The sequence below is a fragment of the Balaenoptera borealis genome (genome assembly GCF_965194805.1).
Source record: "Balaenoptera borealis genome assembly, chromosome: 7".
NCBI lineage: Eukaryota > Metazoa > Chordata > Mammalia > Artiodactyla > Balaenopteridae > Balaenoptera > Balaenoptera borealis.
This window is the reverse complement of record NC_138864.1, coordinates 127,621,546-127,637,834: the sequence shown is the minus strand read 5'-3', so window position 1 is coordinate 127,637,834 and position 16,289 is coordinate 127,621,546. Positions and strand designations below refer to the sequence as shown.

Here is a 16,289-nt window from a genome sequence, read left to right as displayed (position 1 = left end):
TGCTGCATAGGGACGTGTGTGTGTGTGTGTGTCATTTCTTAGCCTGTCTTATCACTGGACATTTATAGACAGCCTCATATTTTTTAGTATCATAAACAAAGCTTCAACAAACATCTTCATAGCTAAATACTTATGCGCATCTTTATCCTTTTTTCCTTAGGATAAATTCCAGCACGTTCTGATAAAATAATTCAATTGCACATCCAGCCAAATGCTTGCAATTCTTGATGCCATGTTACCAGTCCGTCTGATTTCTGACTGTGGAATTAATATTCCTCACCAGTTCTCATCTCTGGTGCAGTGGTGCTCTGGTTCCTCAGATGTAAGCAAGGTATAATTAGTGATAATCTCACAACTCCATCTCGGGTCAGTCACTCATGGGACAAATGGCTCTTGTTCTACTTTTCATTCACAGTGATTTCCTTGTTCCCTATTTTCTTTAAAATCAGAGCTGAGCTTAAATCGCTTAAACTGTGGTTTAATAGGAACCCCTTCAACTGCTTATACTTTTAAATATTCAGTTGCTGTTCTAAAATAAGAGCGTATAAAGCTCGTGGCTGTTAATGAACAGGATAGGCACACTTCACTGGGGCTAGATTTAGTTTGCTTTTGTTGCATATTTAATTTTGCTGAAAAGCAATTTAATCTGCTAATGGAATTCTTCCTTTTTGCAGTAAGTAAAATTTTGGGAATTGTAATTTAATAATTATAATTGAGTATTGGACTAATTTCCTCCTCAGATACAGGAGGTGCTGGGTATAAAATTAAGAGCTGAGAAAAGAGATGAGCCTCCACCTTCCCCAAACTCAGGGTCATCGCTATTCTCTGATCAGAGGGTCGCGCCCAAAGGGGGATGAACCACAAGGATTTTGGGTGTGCAGATGAGCTCCACCTCTAAGCGAGACTGGACCACCTCCAGAACGACCCCCTGCCATGCCTGGGGTCAGTGTCAGCTTACCTATGAGACCCATCAGGAGCTGAAAACAATAAACCTTTTTTTTTTTTTTTTTTTTAAGTGACCAATTACCAACCTCTAGTGTTTTTGTTTTTTTTTTTAATTTAAACTTTGGATTTATTTATTTATTTATTTATTGATGGCTGTGTTGGGTCTTCGTTTCTATGCGAGGGCTTTCTCTAGTTGCGGCAAGCGGGGGCCACTCTTCATCGCGGTGCGTGGGCCTCTCACTATCGCGGCCTCTCTTGTTGCGGAGCACAGGCTCCAGACGCGCAGGCTCAGCAATTGTGGCTCACGGGCCCAGTTGCTCCGTGGCATGTGGGATCCTCCCAGACCAGGGCTCGAACCCGTGTCCCCTGCGTTGGCAGGCAGACTCTCAACCACTGCGCCACCAGGGAAGTCCCAATAAACCCTTTACAACCAAACTTACCACCAGGAACCCACCTGCAAGGTTTTACTTCCCGTAAGAGTAGCAAAGGGTGGGGAGCGGAGAAGTTCCTCTGATTCCCTAAGTTCATCTGATCTGGTTGGGAGCTCTAATCACAGGAGGGGAAAGAGTTTTTCTCTTGATCTGTGGGCAGTTCGTGCAGAATGTACCCAGGGGCTGCCGACCGGGAGACCTGTCTCTCTGTGCTGACCCGCACGCACGCACGCGGGGTCTGTTGAGTCCTGCCCCACGTATGTCGAAGCTCTGTTATTAAGCTCATACACGTTTGTGACCGTTAGGACTTCGTGATAAATTGACCCTTCTGTTATTATGAAATGTCCCTCTTTATTTCTGGTGATACTCTGTCTGCAAGTGTCTTTGATCTGATGTTCATACAGCAACTGATGGTGTGTGCCTTTTCCCACCCTTTTGCTTTCGGCTTATCTGTGTATTGACATTTAAAGTGCATCCCTTGTAGACAGCATATCGTTGGGTCTCCCTTCTTAAAATCCACTCTGAATATCTGTCTTTTCTTTGGAGAGTCTAATCCTCTCCATTTATTGTAATTATTGCTATGATATGAGGTCTATCATTTTGCTGTTTGTATTCTGATTGTCCTTTTTAAGCTGGTTGATTTTTAGAATTCCATTTTAATTTATCTATTGTCTTTTGGAGCTGTATCTTTTTTGCCTTTTCTTAGTGGTTGCTCTAGGGACTACAGTGTACGTCCTCTACCCGTCCCTGTTAGAGTTAAGGTTGTATCATTAGACTTAAAATTGTGTCATTTAGAGTTAATATTGTATCATTTCACATAAATGTAAAAATTGGCAACTGTTAAAAAAAAAACCTGTTTACCCCCTACCTACTTATGCTATGGTTGTTGCATGTATTACATCTACACTGATATAAACCCCGTAATGTTGTGGTTGTTTATTTGAGCAGCTACACACATTATAAAGAAGAGAAGGCGCCCGGATCTGGGAGCTGCGTGAAGCCCTTTTCTGTGTCGTGCTGGCGCCTCACGCCGCGGTGTTTCGGCCCCTCTCGTCTTTCCTGGGCTACAGTTCTTTGTGACGGGTGCCCTGAAAGCGTAGGCAGGGCTGGAGGGTCTCTTACAGGCCTCTGATGCTGCACGGTCAGAGCACAGTCAAGAGCAAAGGGGGCTCTGCTCCCCTCATACAGTGTTTGTGAAACTTGTCTCTGCAAGTCCTGTGGTTGATCCAAACTGGTTCTGAAAGGTGTGCAGGAAGAAAAGCGTTTGAAATGGAGCCTTGTTTATGAGGCGGAGAGGGATTTTATATTCTTGCAGTCAATACATGTTATTCTTAAACCAGGACTACACACACCTTTGATTTACCAGCAAGGCGCTAAGGGTACGGCTCATGTTCTACGACTTATGTCAGAAAACAAAACCCAGCAACCTGCAAGCAAATGAAAAGATGAAACTATTAGAAGCATCAGAATAATAGGCCAGCCCCTAGGAAAGCCATCAATAATGCAGCAGATTGTGAGGGCGTTTTTCTCACTAAAGAGAATATCATAGCTGCATTTACCCTGAGCAGGGAACAACCCTCCCAGCAGAGAAGGTGGGCTGCTCAGCAGGGCTGCTTTGAGTCCCTTCTACATAAAACATGGATTTTCATCTTTTGCAAAGCCGTCAGCTTCCCCAGCTCTTATCTCTGCGTAGCAGAGCAATGCCGGGAGAAGCTTGCTGCACGGAGGGTCTCCCCTATTCTCACAGCTCCACTGCTGGGCCGTGCCCACCCACCCCCAAGCCCCGTGGTGTCTGCAGAATTAACCTTGGCAGCCGCTTCTGGTTTCCCGGGCAAGTGATCTCATCCTGGACTTGCTCTCATGGAGGGCTCCTGACGCCCAAGGACTGCCTCAGTTTCCTTACTTCCCTACCCAGCTTTTGTCCACCCCACCCCCGTCCTGTGTGCAGAGGCCCCTAGTGACCCCTCTCTCGCCTGCACCCTCCAAACCTCTCTCGCTGCTGCTTTCTAAATTTCAAATTTCCCTTAACTTCAAGAAATTTGGTGTAGGATTCTGTCTGTCAAGAGATTTTTCAAAATCTCCTTCCCATGGTGTGAAAAAGTGGCTAGTTGTTATTTTAATTTAAATCAATCTATTTAGGAAGGGTAAAATGAGTTACTCCGTTTTTTTTTTAAATGCCTACTACAGTGCCATACTTACAGAAAGCATTTAAGAATTGCTCAGTATTGTTGCTGTGGATAATAATATACCTCTTTTGACAGCAGTTGGTTTTTCATTGCATAAAAAGGCGAAAGAGTAGGAAATCCAGCCTGTTCACTAGATACTTAATCAAGTCTCGTCTAACGCATTGCTTCTCAAACTCTAAGGGGAATGCGAATTCCCAGGGGATCCTGTTAAAAATGCGGATCCTGATGCCTGGGTGGGGGTGGGGCCTGAGACTCTGCATTCCTAGCAAGCCCCCAGGTGATGTGGACCCAGGACTACATTGCTGTGACCTGGGAGCGGGTGTCCAGTTACTGGCACGTTAACCCACTCCCTGTCTACTTGGGAACACTGAGAATTTTCCAAGTGTTTTTTTATTAGAGCCTTAAATTTCAGCTCTTGACACGGAGCGAGGCAACATTTCATAACTGTTTTTGTTGTATGTTTAATTGTTTTTCAATACGTAATACTGATGCTAGTAAATCATGTTGGTAGAAAATTATTTCCGCTCGATTTTGTTACTAACAATTCAATCACGGACCCGCATAACAACGATCTTAACCAGAGAGAGACCTGTGGTTTTAGTGGAGGCAAAAATGGCTGATTATACATGCCAATGAAAAGGACACCATCCAGCCACGGGGAACATAAACAGGTGTTTGACAGGGACGGTGTTTGTCGTAGACCTGCCTTAAACAGAAAGCCAGAAACCTCACTGGTATCAGGCCAGAGATTCTCAAACTTGAGCCTGCATTGGAGCACCGCTGGGGTGAGGGAGGGGTGCTTGTGAAAATGCGGGTCTCTGGGTCACACTCACCCTCAGCCTGTCCGGTCAGGAGGATGGGCCCCAGCATTTGCATTTCTGAAAAGTCCCAGAAGATGCCGACATGCTCTCCTGGGACCACACTTTGAGAACCACAGGCTTTAGCCCATTCATTCAGGGTGTTATCTTATGAGGCACTTGGCAAGCGTCTTCTGTTATCTCCTACCCTAGGCTCTTGGAGGCTATTTTGGATAGTAAATATTGTTTTATGGCTTTTATTGCTAGTTTATTTAAAACATTCCTATTTCCGTAGCATTTCTCGAAAAGCTCTAAATATTTTTTAATCGTTCTCAGACACGAGATTCTTGCAGAGGAACTAGAATAATATGTTTAATTTAGAATATCCCTCATTTCCCCTTTTACCAGAGAAGAACCTAGGAAGAACAAGACTTCTCTCTGCCCAGTCCCTCCCTTGAATATGTCCAAGAGTTATCTTTAGTGTGTTCTTCTTATTTACTAGAACTTTCTATAGGTCTGTAACTAAGGCCGTGCGTGTGTGTTTAATTTTAAAGGCCGTGTGTTGGAAAGGCAGGTCAGCCTCTGCATTAGGAGTTCTGAGTTCTGGCTCTGACTCGGCCACTCATCATGTGACCTGGAGTAAGTTATAAACTTCTTTGAACTTCAGTCTCTTCCAACTTGAGGGGACAATCCGGAAAGCATCAGATGGTGTTGAAGACCATGTCCAGCTCTAAGAGTCTGATTCCCTTACTCCTCCCATTTTTGGCTTCGGATGTTTTAAGCATTTTTACATAAACTCCCAGAAAGAAGTTATACACACGTGTGTGTGTGTATGATTAAACTATTGAAAAACTTTCACTTGAGGTTAGAAATATTCTTATGATCTTGTGCTTCAGCAATAAACACACTGTACGTCCCACGTGTTGAATTTGATATCTGTGGTGCCCTGACCCCTCACTGCCTTATCCACTCCCCCACTCTTTGGATGGAATTGTTTCAACCCTATTAAACAGATACAGGTGCACATCCGGCTCCTGCACTCACCAGTGGGTACCGTCTGGAAGCCTCGGAGTTCCCGTGAGAGCTCATCTCTAAACAGTCCTGTGCCCGGGGTGGCAGCTGGCGCCAGCTCGGTGCCCCCCAAACCCCCCGCTGGCCTACTGCAGCCCGCACCTGCACTCTGCCGTCCCTCACGGTAAAAACGTAGCTGCAGAGAGAAAAGCTCCTCTAACGCAACAAAGCAGATTTACTATATCAGATGTGATTGCTTCACGGGCACCTGATGGTCTGAGCGAAGCTGGAGGATGGGCGTCGTCTTGTGCGTGTCTGGCAGGCGGTCCCCTTCCTGCCCTCTCTCTGGTCATGACCTTCAGCGGCTGCGTCAGAGCATTTGTTTGGTTCAGGGTTATCGATCGACCCTGTGGTGTCCCTTTCCCGAGCTGGGAGAGCGTCGACACAACAAATTCGAGAAAGGACGCCTTCCAGGAGGTGGCCACGGAGGTCCTCTTCCTGGCCACTCCAGCGGGTGCTGGGAGGTGAATGCGGGGTGGGGGGATGCTGGTCTGGGGGATGCGGGTGTCTGCACTTCCCACAGCTGCATTTTAAAACGGTGCCGTTCAGACTTCAGTGTCTCTTCACATCCCCCGGGGACCTTGTCCACCTGCAGGTTCTCACCAGGCAGGTCTCGGGGGGCCCAGATCCTGCATCCTAGCAAGCTCCCAGGCAGTGCTGCTGCTGCTGCTGGTCCGCGGACCACACTTTGAGTAGCAAGGCTTTAGGAGAAACCTCATCATAGTCCTTTGTGTTTTCGTTTTAATTGTCTTCTGTTGTGTGAACTTGAGCACTGTTTTGGTAAGTATAAACTATTGAATAAAAATATTCATCCAAAAATAGACATTATGCTGTTTTCCCTCAGCCTTATAGTTTCCTGGATTTTTTTCCCCTCACATCTTGGCAAACCAAGTTGGGAGAGAATTAAAAAATCCTTATCTGTCATGTATTTCCTTGTGAATCAGGAAGTCAAGATTGCCCATGAGTCACTAGCATGTTTATATATTGAATGTAATCAAATAACCAATGAACAGATTATTGGGGACCCCCTTCTGGCTAGATTCTGTGTTAGGTGTTCAGTCCCTGCCCTTAATGAGCTCCCTTGGTGGAATCACACTAAGAAACAAATAGTTGTCACCAGGTGTTAAATATTAGGACAGAGGTACGCCCAGTTTGCTATGTGCTATAACATCTTACGAGGCAAAAATTAAGATGTAATTTGTAATTATTGAAGTTGCTTCTAGAACTGAGAAGAACTGGGAGAATGTTTCAAGGCTCAGCTCGGCTGTCCCACCGGGACCCTCTCGGGAAGAGAGGGTTCCCCCCTCCTTGCTGCCCTACCACACGTCCCTGATTCTTAATTAATCAGCACTAGTGATATGTGGGTGCTTCCCTGTTAAACCATAAACCTTGTGAAAGTGGGATTTGTGCCTTAGCCTCTGGTTCCCCACCGTACCTGCCACAGAGAGGTGCTCAGAAATCCCCGTTGGACGGTAGCCAGTGCGCCCTGGAGCTTGGAGTTGCTTTGCTCTGGACCAACGTTAGGTGGGACCCGCTGGACCATAGGAAGGGGGAGAGGGTTTCCCTCCTTCCCTTTCCCTGTGGTCGAAGACCCAGGGATGTGTTACCAGAAAGGCGCCTCCAAACTACACGCCTTCCGGTGGAGAGGTCTTTGGCTTGAGGAGGGTGCTGTGAGCGTGGAAGCGTTGGCTGATTCTCAGGCTGGAAGCGTGCAGGGGCCGCTGGTCGAGGTCTGATGTCAGTGGCTGAGTTACCACATAGATGTTAACTGGCATTTGGAAGATGTGTACTCTTTTCCTAACCTTAACTGGGAAAGACAAAATATTGATTGCTTCCCAAAAGCTCTGGCTGTTCCAGAGCATGTTTGTTGGCACAGGATGAGCTTCTGCAGTCTCAATTCTGCAGCGACACGCACAAACTTAAAAGCTTGTTTTCACTTAGAAGAGAGGAGAGAAAAGCAGAGGGAAAACACTCACTGTTAAACTTGAATGAAGCCCATTTGGGAGGAAAATTTTTTAAAGCTTTCTCAAACTTCACAGTGCTTTTTTCCCTTCTTCTTCCAGCCAACTTAAGGTTCTTCCCAGGGCTGAATCTGTTCATTTCCTTGGAGAAGTACCTTAGCCAAGGGTTTTGATTTTTTTTTAAAGTATGTTTAGGGGACCTTTTTTTTCAGTGAAATACTACACCACACCTGTTATCTAAGGAACCCAGATATCCACAGCTTCTCCAGCCTGTGCCATCATTTTTCCTCACTTGGCAAATAACCGAGCAAATGCAGACCTCTTATGAATGCAGGAGGGGCAGCCTTTTATCAGGGCCCCCTCCCCGCATATTTCTGTCCATTCCCAGGGAAGACGCACCTATTCTAGGACCTCTCTGGGCTGGGGCTTGTCACCCTAGAAACGCCTCTCACTGCAGCTGGAGCCACCCCGCTGCTGTCCTAGCACACATGCCCACCCTCCCCTAATTCTCCCAAATACCACTGACTGAGGCTGTCAGGGACAGGACATCTTACTGAAGGTTGATGGGGAAGCACCTGGCCCCCAGCAAGGGGCACCCAGGGAGCACCGCCTCCACCTGCACTCACACATGTGTGGCCGACCTGCAGTGCCCCTCTGTTGAGACACTCAGATTTGTCATCTCTTCTGTGACATGCCTCTCATTGGCATCTTCCATAGCACCTGTTGTCCAGCTCTCTAATAGAACTATTATCAAAATAGCTTTATTTCTTGTAAATATATCTACGTATCTTCACTCCCTGATAGGCTGTCCCCTTGAGGACAGAAACCCCATCTTATTAATCTGTTGGTGGATTAGCTGGGAGTGAGTTCAGTGGCAGGTGTGAGCAAACCACACTCTAGTGATAGAAATCACTACCGTTTGCTTATTCATCCCACGGCATGAGGTCCACAGGCAGATGGTCCAGGATCGGCCCAACTGCTCAACAATGCTGAGGGGGGCCCAGCTCTTTCCTTCTGAGCTGCTCTCAGGGTCCCAGCAGAAAAAGACAATAAAAGGATGGCACTCTCAAATGGGTGGGTGAGGAGAATTAAACAAAGGCGTGATCTAGTGATCGATTATACAAAGGGTGGGAAGGGTTCTGGGAAACCATCACGGGATGGAGAAGCATCCCCGGAGCTGTTCCCACCTCCAGCCTGATGGGGCAAGGCAGGGGCAGTAAGCAGAATGTAGAGAGATTTGCAGCTGTGGCTGCAGCTCTTGGAGGGCCGTCGGAAAGGAGCTGTGGCTGCAGCTCTTGGAGGGCCGTCGGAAAGGAGCTGTGGCTTTCAGAAGAGGAACACTGTCAAGAAAGAGCAAGAAATTAACCTGGTTTTCGTCCCCCCCTCCACTCTCCCATTGGTGCCTCCCAACTTCCTCTTGAATGAACCAACTGGAAGCCAGAGGTTAAGGAAGCACTGATGCCATCCATGCAGGATAGCATCTTAGGGCCCTGAGCCGAGTGGAGGTGAGTGAATAGTGAATCAGGAGGAGCAGTGGAGTACATCCAGCCCTCTGCCATCCTTACAGTGTGGGCTTTCTACCTGGTACTTGTCTAGCACCTCATGGTTTCAATAGGGCTGCAGAACTCTGGACATCATGCACATGTTCCAGCCAGTGATAATTGGGGAAATCAAGGAGACAAAGGCTTACGTCAACTGTGTTTGGCCCTTTGTATCAGGAAAGTGAAGATTTCATGGAAGCCCCACCAGCAGACACCCCATGGGCCAGAAATGGGTCCATAGTTTTCCCTCTTAAGACTCTTAACATGAGAGGCCATCAATTCCCAGAGAAGTTCCGCATGTTAGGCCATCCATCAGGGGCCTAAGAACTGGCAAGTCTATCAAGCCTGCTTGGCAGAAGTGGGTAATAAGTAAACTATGAATCAGTGAATAAACACAAGAAAGTGTTTGTGGTTACACTGTTAGACACTACAAAGATCTGCAAAATGAAAAACAGAAACAATTTATGATCTTAAACTAACAGCGCAGGCTGGATGTTACAAAGAGGAAGTTGTAATGTATCGTCCTTATTCCATATAATCTAGGGGAGAGAGCATTTGCATTCAGCATCTATCAAAAGGACCATTTTTAATGCAATATTTTGTTTCAAAAGGACCATTTTTTAAAGCAGCACTTCAAGTGGCACCATGAGAAGATCTTACTCTAATACGGAAGGACTTGGAGCAGAAACCTGTGCACGACTTCTTACTCTTCTCGGCTGCTTGGTTAAGCGTGGTTTGCGCCGTGCCAGTGCCGTGGGGGAAACGCAGGGAGCTCACGTCCTCGTTGCCCTGTAGTAGCCGGAGTCTGTGACTGCGTGTGTAGAGCAGGGGGAAGGGGCTGGGCCCGGAGGTTCCCGGAGGCCCGAAGAGAAGAGCGGGCGCGGGCGCCAAGGTGGCCGGGATGGTCCTGCGTGAGGACCTGGGGGCGCTGGGATCACGGCTGCGTGAATCTGGCGGTAGGAGAACACCCTACCCCGGTCATTATCAGTTCTTTGATACGGATCTTGAACTACATTTTCCTGGCTGACCACAGCCCTTCTGGTCACACGGTGGGTGGGGCTGCGGGTCCTTGATTCCCTTTCTCTGCCTCGTTTATATGCCCTATGCTACTCCCTAAATTAACCACTTCTCTCAACAAATGGCAATCTCCTGCATCCGCAGCGTGTCCTCAGGGCTGTGTGTGTGTGTGCACGTGTGCATGTGTGTGTGTGCACACATGTAAGTATGTATGTGTGTGCATGTGTGTCCACATAGGTGTGTGTGTTTGCATGTATGTATTGCAGTGTACACGTGTTGGGTGTCTGCACGTGTTTGTGTAGGTGCACACATCTGTGCATGCATGTGTATGTGTGCCCACACGTACATATGTAGGTTGCACGTGTATGTACAGCATGTGCCTGCAAGTGTACACATGTGCACCTATGTGTGAATGTGTGTATATGTATAGATATTCACAGATGTGTATGTATGTGCACGTAGATGTATATTTATGTGTACACACAAGTGTGCATTGCACACACACGTGTACGAGGGCATGAGTGCACGTGTGTATACACGCATGTGGGACACATGTATACGTATGTGTGCGTGCACATGTGTGTGAGTGTACCTGCCCCTGGACCGAGATTCTCTGGGTTAGGAATTTCACCTGAGCATAGAGTGACTAGAAATGGGTGATTTCGAGCATCTCCACGGCACCCTGACTTTCTTATGACCCTGAGGCGAACTGGTTCCATCCAGGGCAGCAGGCAGCCCCCCTCCCGCTGCATCTAGCACCACCACTGTGTTGGAGGCTGCTTCTCCATCATCCCAGCCTCTCTGTGACCTGCTGCTTCCCTGCTGGACAGTCCTCAGCCCTTTGCAGCCAAGTGTCTTGAGTTAGGTCAGGCAGGGCCAGTGCATTTCGTGAATAACTCAAGTGCACCAAGCACGGGGCTCAGCCCTTTCAGCAAGCTTCCTCGGTAAACCTCACACTGACCTTCGGAAACAGGCAGATATAGCTGAGGACACAAGTTCAGAAAGGTTGAGTGATTTGCCCAAGGTCACACAGCAGGGCTGGAATCGAGATTTTCTGGCCTCAGATTTGGAGCTCATTCCGTTACATTCTGCGAGTTTTGCTGATCACGGTTCTGAGCGAGACTTTAGGAGAGCTTGGCTGCTTCTGTGGTGTGAACGTGGGAGGACCGGGTGTGACCGGCAGACGCGGCTCCGTGCAACACCTGTGAGTGCAGGCGACCCTCCTTGCCCTTGTTACGCTCCAGGGCTCTGCTCCTGGAGGACGTACTCTGTCCGTGGAAAGGAGCCGCTTACGTCTACACTCTGCCTATATTTTGTAATTTCATAAGCTTTGCATCTTCTTTCAACCTTCATATTTTCAGAGAGAAACAACTTTTGTTTTTAAACCATCTTTGGCATCTCTTCAAGGTCTGGAGAGGTTTCCAAGACGCCTTCACCCTTCCGTTCTGAGGCACCTGCTCCCTAGGGCCACGTTTGGTCCTAATTTGGGTGTGTGGGCTGGCCGGGGTGCGGGCTGAGGCCCGGGGTCTAACAGAATTGAGCCGCGGGATGCGGTGGGGGCGCCCACGTCTTCCACAGCTGCACTCGGGGATGGTCTCCCAAGTCAGGGATTTCCCAAACACCTGGTGTCAAAAAACGAACGAACGTCCACAATAGGAGGAACGTGCTCTGACGGTCCGGGAGAAGCTGAAAATGCTGGTGCTTAGGTGCAGGGTCAATTCGAGAACGAGGTATCTGTATTTTATGGAAGTGACACGAGTGTGCACACTTCAGTGTTCCCACATGTTTGTGGAGGGAAGAGTAACCCCATGTAATGCTGAGAAGTACGCCCTGAACGTGGATGTATGGAACTAAAACACTGTAGGCGAGCTTGTGTTAGTTTCCAAGGGCTGTTGTAACAGATCGCCACAACCTGTGTGCTGTCAGACAGCAGAGACTTTCTCACACAGCTCAGGGTACCAGAAGTCTAAAATCAGGGCCTCGCAGGGACGGCCCCTCTCAGCTTCGAGCACTGCCCGAAGTCCTTGGCATCCCTTGGCTTGTGGCCGCATCACTCCCGTCTCCGACTCCGTCATCACAGGTCCTTCGTCTGTGCTTCTGTGTCTTCATGTGGCCGCCTCCTCTCTCCACGGGGAAAACAAGTTCTCTGCTTCCAAAGTACACTGATGGGACAGGCAGAGGAGAGACAGTTCCATCCCTAAAGGGACAAGCTGGGAGGACTAAAGTGGTCACGGGTCCCAAACAAGCCCGAAACCCCACAGGGCCTGTTCCCTCGGGTCTCGGGGCCTGAGAACGGCGGCCCTGGGGGCCCCGGTGGCAGCCCCATCCCGCTGGCCTCTGAGCTGCCCCAAGAGTCGTCCTCCCTTTTCTTGGAGGATGACATGTGTTCACAGCCGGGCAGCTCTGCAGCCCGTCTCCTGCCTGTTGGGTCCGGGAAGTAGAGGGCTTCCATGTGGCCACGGAATGTTTAGAATGTTTAGAATGTTGCATGACTGAGCAGAATATGACCGGCTCCCACTGGCCTCTCAGGAAGAGCTCACATCACACGTCCCGTTCGGGCCGTCGTGCACGGTCCTGCGTGCTCTGTCCTCAGCGCACTTCAGCAGAGGACTGTCAGGCGGAGACGCTCTCTGAGCGCAGCAGTGCTCGGTGCCCGGGATCCCCACCCGACGGCAGCTCACAATTCAGGGACCTTCACTGCTTTCGGGCCTTTTCAGCTGGTGTGTGAGGCCCTCGCCTTGGCACTCTGGCCTCTGCTGTGCTGAGCGAGGAGCTTTGCTCCTGGTGGGTCCAAGGCAAGCCCTCGATCTGAGCGAGATGCTCGCAAGCCCGCGGGAAACCTGGAGTTTCACCAGGACCCGGTGCCCAGAGCGCGAGTTCCACCCGGCAGAGATTCTCAGGAGGCGCGCAGCCTGAGGGGGGACAGAGCTCTCCTCGTGGACCCAGAGTGGAAGAACTGCGGGGTCCCTGTCTGGTGAGGCCCATGGGCTTCTGACCAGGAAGAGAGAGGGGATAGCGCTGCTTCCTCCCATCCTGCCCAGCGAAAGAAGGCCTGCCGAAGTTAGTCTTTGTCACGCAGACTCCTAACGTTTTACAGTCAAACCTCCCGACGGCTGGGTGACAATCAGTCATCCTTGGAAAAAGATGATGATAATTTCGATTTGGGTTCTGGTCGAGAGGCCACGTCCTTATGATTTATCTTCTGCAGACTCGTGCCTTTGAGGTTTAGGATGGAGCAGAAAATGGCGGGAGGGACAGATGATGTGTGTCCTAAGTGCGTGTGGTGGTTGGGAAGTGAAGCTGCTGGTGAAGAAGGCCCGGGGTCCTTCCGTCTCACACGACAGCTCCCGGGGGTGTGGTCCAGGTCAGGGGCCCTGGGCCCGGCCAGCCCAGCTTCCTCCCAGACCCTGATCTGCACCTGCCGTGCCACGGTGCTCTGCGGGGGCCAAGCTGGGCCTCGGATGCACCAGAGTTCCGGATGGGCATGAACTTGTTTTCCCCGTGGAGAGAGGAGGCGGCCACATGAAGACACAGAAGCACAGACGAAGGACCTGTGATGACGGAGTCGGAGACGGGAGTGATGCGGCCACAAGCCATTCCGGATGCCCTAGGAGTTTGGGGGGACCACTCTCGGCCCCGCTGGTGGCCATGCTGGCCACGTCCTAAATCAGAACAGAGCAGATGGCAGCCCTCAGCATCATGCAGCGGGCCACCCCTCCTCCCCCATTGCCACCCTTACGGCAGGAGCCACGTTCCATAGTGACTCCCGGCTTGGCCTGGGCCTCCTTTTGTGCGGCAGGGACAATTCATTACTTCTCCTGCGCAAGGCTTGCCCCCGACGCACACCCGAATGGCAGGGGTTTGAGCCGGGAAGGACATGGGGGAGAATCTGGGGGCCCTGGGGATGAGCTAGGGGCTTGGACCACTGGGTGGTTCCATTCATCCTGAACATGCTTCAGTGACGCTTTCTTTACACTGGGGAAGGGTCCCTAGTGCCAGGAAAAGTCCTGTGTCAGTGAGTCTCCAGTAGAACTTGGGGAGTTGCTTTTGGCACAAGGAACCCAAACAGAGTCACGGATGGATGGGGGAGCTGCAGGTCCCACTGCCCAGCCTCGCAGTTCAGATGGGCTCCATGGCGCAGAGCTCTCAGCTCCTGGCCCTTTAATAAGTTTAGTGGCCTGGGAACAGATGCCATATGTCACTGAGAAAAGATTATTATCGTTCTCCTGAGACCCAGGTCCGTATGCATCACCACGTGAGGGGCCTCTCTGCTGGGGGGCAGGGGGAGCGCGCCCCTGCCGTAGCCCCGTGACCCCTCGGGCAATAGCAGGACATCTGACTCCATCTGTCCCCACCCGTCCCTCTGTCTCCAGCACAGGAGTGAAACTGCGCTTGCGTTGACACAGGAAAGGAAGATCAAATAGTGACCTGAAAAACTGGACCTTGGGATATTTTCCTTCTTGTAATTATACATATACATAGCTGTATATACCTCTCTCTATCTAGAAATGTGTTTGTACATATATGTGTATGCACACACATGCAGAGGAAGATCTAGAAGAATATTAATGTAAACTTAGGCTGTATTTCTTGGATGTGAATTTAAAGAACACTTCACGGGACTTCCCTGGTGGCGCAGTGGATAAGAACCCGCCTGCCAAGGCAGGGGGCACGGGTTCGAGCCCTGGTCAGGGAAAATCCCTCATGCCACGGAGCAACTAAACCCGTGCGCCACAACTACTGAGCCTGCGCTCTAGAGCCCGCAAGCCTCAACTACTGAGCCCGCATGCCACAACTACTGAAGCCCACGCACCTAGAGCCCGTGCTCCGCAACAAGAGAAGCCACCGCAATGAGAAGCCCACACACCGCAATGAAGAGTAGCCCCTGCTCGCCGCAACTAGAGAAAGCCCACGCGCAGCAACGAAGACCCAACACAGCCAAAAAAAAAAAAAAGAACACTTCACAAAAAACTTTTTGAACAAATGCTATTGCATTAATTTTGTAATCAGAAAAAATAATTATGATATAAACAGAAGTTTAAGATGAAATATTCCATGAAATTGCTGTGAACATTTCTCATGAATTATCCAAATTCTTTACTCAACTATACTCTAGGCAGGGCCAGTCTTATACTGTGGCTTGAAAGAACCCAAGGAATCTACTTTTTCTAAAAGAGTTTCTCTCACTGGACCTGTTACATGTCTGAAATTCACAGCATTAGGGACCGTCCTCTGGAATAAAGCACAGTGTCTCTGAAAGATCCCCATTAAAAAGCAGAACAGTTGCCTACCATGAAGGATGGCTCCCAAGGAGGTCTTTAGGGACAAGCCAGTGTGATCAGTTGGGCAGGGGGTGGGTGGGGATGGGAGAAAAGGCCTAGAGAAAGCCCCGGAAGCCCCCGATGGCCGTGAGTCCTCAGGCAGAGAAAGGACACTTTAAGAGGGAGGCTTCAGAAGGAGGGGACGAAGGGCACGCAGGACCTGTTTGCTGTGCCGGCCTGCATGTAGGTGGGCCGGTCCCAGGGTTTCGAGCCCAGTGTCGGGTCACGGAGCTGGACCCCGCCGAGCCGTCTGTGCCGTCTGGCTGGATCGCTGCTGGGACATGTGGGGGCAGGCGGTGGAGCTTCTCTTGCACAGCTGGACTGTTCGGTGACCGTGCAGCCGCTGGCGAGCCGGGCTTCCTCCCCCAGGCTTGCCCTGGCCCTGCGGCCAGGTTCTTTTCCTGTGGTTTAGCCTCTCTGCAGCTGCTCCCGACCGGCTCTCAGATCAGTGGTGCTAGCCCTCGCTGCACCGTTGGTTAATTCTCCAGGAGACCTTTCACACAATTTCTAATATTTTTTCCCCTCTAAACTTACTCTTGTCTACTCTGCTCAAAGCGGCTTATGCCTGCTTCCTCCAAGGACTCGGAGACGGTTTAAGTCTGGCCAGGGTTTTAAGGGTGAGGCTGGCTGCACACTTTACTTCCTTGACACCGTCAGGGTGCAGGTTCACGACCTCCAACTCCCATGCCGACTGTACGATAGATACTTCAGATTGTGCTCAGATGAATCCCAGGCTCCTATCTTTTTACCTAAGGACTTTTCCCGGTACCTTGACCTTGTCAGGCATTTCTAATTATTTTGGTTAATCATTTTCTTATATTTTTATGACTCTGAAGCATGGGAGTCCCTTGATGTGGCTTAACCCGGTCAGTAGGAGCCACTGGTGTGACGGCTCATGATGATAATTTGAGGCAGACTTTTTTTTTTTTTTTAATTCTTCAGGTTTCCTTTGTCACTCAAAATCCTGACCTTGAGGAAGTTTGGGACTTTTCTGTCACTTAGGTCAGAACTGAGCAATT

At 49.8% G+C, this 16,289-nt stretch overlaps 1 long non-coding RNA gene across 1 annotated transcript; it reads right to left on the bottom strand.

Moving 5' to 3' along the window:
* Nucleotides 1-2,297: 2,297 nt before the first annotated feature.
* Nucleotides 2,298-9,514, bottom strand: LOC309631893. The gene is made up of 2 exons (XR_014246629.1): nucleotides 5,404-9,514; nucleotides 2,298-2,803 (listed from the first exon to the last, which is right to left on the bottom strand). It is a non-coding gene; the product is annotated as an uncharacterized lncRNA (long non-coding RNA).
* Nucleotides 9,515-16,289: the final 6,775 nt, after the last annotated feature.